Genomic DNA, 5,330 nt, shown 5'->3' with positions numbered 1-5,330 from the left:
TCTTGTCCGTGTAGATACTTTATTCTTCTGGATGTATTCAGAAATTGCATGAATGCCCAGCGAGGGGAGGTCTTTCATGCATATGAAAAGGTAATGTTTATTGCCAGGCACAGTGGCACATGCCTGTTAAGGCCCAGCTATGTGGGAGGCTAAGGCAGGAGGATCGCTTGAGCTCAGCAGTTGGAGGCTATCGTGTGCTGTGATCGCACCTGTGAATAGCCACTGCACTCCAGCCTGGGCAACATAGGAAGACCTTGTCTCTAAAAAGATACATTTTTCATAAAAGGTAATGTTTGTGCAATAAAAGCAGTTGCCTCAGGAACCAGAAATATTTCCCTCCTCCTATTTTTTCCCCTTACAGATAAGGAGAAAAGGCCCAGAAAGTTACCAACATGTGAGGTCACTCTGCAAGCCAGGGACTTGCTTGGTGCCACAGCCAGTGGCCAGCTTTGTTCATACTTTATCTGCTGGAAACTTTTCCACCATACAAGGCCTACAGATGTTTTATTTCTGTCCTTCTTGAGTTTGTTGGCTCCTTAACTTTTTCAGACTTTTCGGAAGAAAGAAAGAGACTGGAGGAGGTTTATCCTGTATCCTATTCAGTTTTGCTATAACCTCACATTCCCTGTACCTTCCCAGCTCTGTCGTAAGTGGACAGATAACCCCTCCCTTTTACAGAGATTGCTTGGTGAGAATTTTAACTCAAAGACAACCAATTATTGATCCCAGAAGGCCCCTGAGCTAGTATCATTGTCACCGAATTTGTACCTTTAAATCTCATGGAGCCTCTAGCCCACCCCTCTGATGAGGCCACCTCAGAACCTGTTTGCTCATACAGTTTACCAAGGGTCATCACCTGGATCTCCAGCTCTCAAGGGCTTAGAAACTGCAGACTGGGAGGGAAGGAGCAGTGGGGATGGAGAGAATGGAAGACCACAGCTGACCCTAGACAAAGGAAAAAGGAAAGGTTATCACAAACATAAACAGAAGATGTACAGGGGGAAGATTCTCCATTGAAAAATGAAATAAGAAAGTAGTAGATACAGAAAAGAGGCAAAGGAAATTAAACTGTAGTTGAAGAAGAAAATTTGACTATATTGAGTTTTGTGGTGGTGGTGGTAAAAACAACGTGACATAAACTTTACTATCTTAACCATTTTTTTTGTTTTTGTTTTGAGACAGAGACACTCTTTCGCCCAGACTAGAGTGCAGTGGCGCAGTCTTGGCTCACTACAGCCTCCACCTCCCGGGTTCAAGCGATTCTCCTGCCTCAGCCTCCCGAGTAGCTGGGACTACAGGTCCGTGCCACCAAGTCCGACTAATTTTTTGTATTTTTAGTAGAGATGAGGTTTCGCTGTGTTAGCCAGAATGGTCTAGATCTCCTGACCTCGTGATCGGCCTCCCAAAGTGCTGGAATTACAGGTGTGAGCCACCGCACCTGGCCCATCTTTACCATTTTTAAGCGTCCAGAACAGGAGTGTTAACTCTGTGCACATTGTTGGTCAAAAGATCTCCAGAACTTTTTCATCTAGTAAAAACCACACTCAATACCCATCGAACAACTCCCTCCCTCCACCTCTGTCCCTCCCCAACCCTTGGCAACCACCATTCTACTTTGTAAGAGTTTTTCTTTAGATACCTCACATAAGAGAAGCCATATAGTATTTGTTTTTTTGTAACTGGCCTATTTCACTTAGCACAATGTCCTCAGGCTTCCTCCATGTTGTGGCATGTGTCAGAATTTCCTTCCCTTTTAAAGCTGAATAATATTCCATCATATGGATATACTACATTTTCTTTCTTTACCTTTGATGGACATTTAGGCTGCTTCTATTTCTTGGCTATTGCAGATAATGCTGCAGTGAACATGGGAGTGCAGATATCTCTTCAGGATCCTGATTTCAATCCCTTTGGATATATACCTAGAAGTGGGACTGCTGGATCATATGGTAGTTCTATTTTTCATTTTTTGTGGAACACTCGTACTGTTTTCCATAGCAGCTGCACCATTTTCCTTCCCACCATCAGGGCATGAGAGTTCCAGTTCCTCCCCATCCTCACCAACTCATTTTTTTGTTTTGTTTGTTTTTGTTTTTTATAGTTTCCACATTTACTATCTTTCATCTTTTTGATAATAACCATTCTAACTGAGGTGAGGTGATACTTCATTTTGGTTTTGATTTGCATTTCCGTGATGATTAGTGATGTGGAGCATCTCTGTTTGCTTGTTGGCCGTTTGCATGTCTTCTTTAGAGAAGTCTCTATTCATGTCATTAGCCCCTTTCTTAATTGGGTTATTTCATTTTTTGTTGAGTGTAGGAGTTCTTTATATACGCTGGATATTAACCTCTTATTAGATACATGGTTTGCAAATATTTTCTCCCATTCTGTAGGTTACCTTTTCACTCTTACTGTTTACTATGCAGAAGTTAAGTTTAATATGGTCTCATTTGCCTGCTTTTTCTTTCATTGTCTGTTTTTGGTGTCATATCCAAGAAATCATTGCCAAATTCAATGTCGTGACGCTTTTTCCCTAAGTTTTCTTCTAGGAGTTTTACAGTTTCAGGTCTTATATTTAGGTTTTATCAACTACATTAAATTTTGTTGAAAAAAAAAACAATGGAACAGAATTAATGTTTAAACTGATAATAAAATTGTTTTCCCCCACAAAACAAACCACCCTGAATATAAATACTGTAAGGACACTCTGTGCTTGGGAAAATTGACTCAGAAGTGTCAGATCCTAGTGAAACAATTAGATTTTAAAGATAAAAGAAGTCCTGTCGGGCCAGGGGTGGTGGCTTATGCCTGTAATCCCAGCACTTTGGGAGGCTGAGGCGGGCGGATCCCTTGAAGCCGGGAGTTTGAGACCAGCCTGGCTAACATGGCGAAACCCCATCTCTACTAAAAATACAAAACTTAGCCGGTCTTGGTGGCGCACACTTGTAATCCTAGCTACTTGGGAGGCTGAGGCATGAGAATCGCTTCAACCCAGGAGGCCAAGGTTGCAGTGAGCCAAGACCGCACCACTGCACTCCAGCGTAGACACCAGAGCAAGGCAAGACTGTAACCCCCGCCCAAAAAAAACAACAACAGTCTTCTCAGCCTCCATGCAAAAAGACAAATGGCTTACATAAGATAGGAAAATTAGATGGTGTCAGACTTTTTAACAGCATGAATACTGGGAAGTTAAATAAGTTGAATAATTAGAAAACAAAAATGATAAATTTGAAGAAGGATGGCAAAATTTTTAAACTACTAGAAGTCCTAATTAATGTAGAAAGCACAAATGCATGTGATAAATAAGGTAATAGTCATCAAAAGAAGAAATAGGTTGGGCTTAGTGACGCACACCTGTAATCCTAGCACTTTGGGAGGCCGAGGCAGGAAGATCATTTGACCCTGGGAGTTTGAGACCAGCCTGGGCAACATAGGGAGCTCCACCTGTACAAAAAAATTTAAAAATCAGCTGGGTGTGACATTGCATGTCTGTGGTTCCAGCTGCTCGGGAGGCTGAGGTGGGAGGATTGCTGCAGTGAGCCATGACTGTGTCACTGCACTCCAGCCTGGCCAACAAAGTGAGACCCTGTCTCAAATAAGCATCTATTTTGCACACACTCTGTAAATACGTGAGAAAATCTAGATGCAATTGTTAATTTTCTGCATTCAAGCCTTTAATATATATATTAAAAAAGTGAATTTTCTAGGAAAATAATTCACCAAAACTGACCTTAACAGAAGTATATAAAGTCCAAACAGAATTTTTTTTCCCCATAGACAAACTCAAGAAAATTGCCACAGAGCTGCCTCCCTCCCACCAAAAAACTCCAGGATCAGTTGAGTTTAATAGCTATTAGTCTTAAAGACTAGACACTTACAGTGTTTCTTAAACTTTACCAGAGCATAGGAAAAAAAAATCATCTAAATGATATTTATGTATTGAGTATAATGTTGCTATCAAAATCCAGTAGGTTGTACACACACACACAAAACAATCTTGCTTAAAGATATCAATGGAGAAAACAAATTCTTTGCAATTGAAATCTACCAACACATTAAGAAATAACATTAGGTCGGGCGCGGTGGCTCAAGCCTGTAATCCCAGCACTTTGGGAGGCCGAGATGGGTGGATCATGAGGTCAGGAGATCGAGACCATCCTGGCTAACACGGTGAAACCCCGTCTCTACTAAAAAATACAAAAAAACTAGCCTGGCGAGGTGGCGGGCGCCTGTAGTCCCAGCTACTCGGGAGGCTGAGGCAGGAGAATGGCGTGAACCTGGGAGGCGGAGCTTGCAGTGAGCTGAGATCCGGCCACTGCACTCCAGCCTGGGCGACAGAGCAAGACTCCATCTCAAAAAAAAATAAATAACATCATGTCTGGGTGCAGTGGCTCATGCCTGTAATCCCAGCACTTTGGGAGGCCGAGGCGGCTGAATCATGAGGTCAAGAGATCGAGACCATCCTGGCCAGCATGGTGAAACCTTGTCTCTACTAAAAATACAAAAATTAGCTGGGCGTGGTGATGCGCCTGTAGTCCCAGCTACTCGGGAGACTGAGGCAGGAGAATCACTTGAACCCAGGAGGTGGAGGTTGCAGTGAGCTGAGATTGCACCCCTGTACTCCAGCCTGGCGACAGAGCCAGACTCTGTCTCAAAAACAAACAAACAAAAAACATTGTGATCAAATGGGTTTTATTCCAGGAAATCCAGATATATCTGTCAAACACCAAAATCTCGGTGGCTTAACACCAGGTATATTTCTTATGCTGCACGTTCAGTAAATACCAGTATGGTGGAGTGCGGGGAGGGGGTGATGCATTGCTGTGGATTATTAATTACTCCACACCATCTTATGATCCTTCCATCTCAACGCAAAGCAAGGGAAGAGAACATCAAGGGTTAAGTCCTGGCTCCCAAATGTGCCACCCAGAACATATCCACCACGAATACTCAAATTTCACTGGCCAAAGCAAGTCATTTAGCCATGTTTAGTTTCTTAGTATTTCATTTTACTCTGTTTGTTTATGACTGTATGCCCTTGTGTGTGTGTGTTGGTGGTTCTCGGAATTACAATATGCATCTTTAAAATATTATACTCTGGGGGGGTCGCAGGCAAAAAAAATTACAGTCTGCCATTAATTAATTCTACAATACTTCATATACAATGTCAGAATGCTACCATATACACTGCGGTGTACCACAGTATAACTCTGTTTCCCCCGGTTGGTCTTTTGTGGTATTGTCATGTATTTTACTATTATGTTGTGAATCTCATAACAGTATGAATTTTTTTTACGTAGTAGTCTTCTGGAGAAATGTAAAAAGATGGT

Source organism: Chlorocebus sabaeus, chromosome 2, assembly GCF_047675955.1.
Source record: "Chlorocebus sabaeus isolate Y175 chromosome 2, mChlSab1.0.hap1, whole genome shotgun sequence".
Classification (NCBI taxonomy): Eukaryota; Metazoa; Chordata; class Mammalia; order Primates; family Cercopithecidae; genus Chlorocebus; species Chlorocebus sabaeus.
This window is presented reverse-complemented; position numbering follows the sequence as displayed.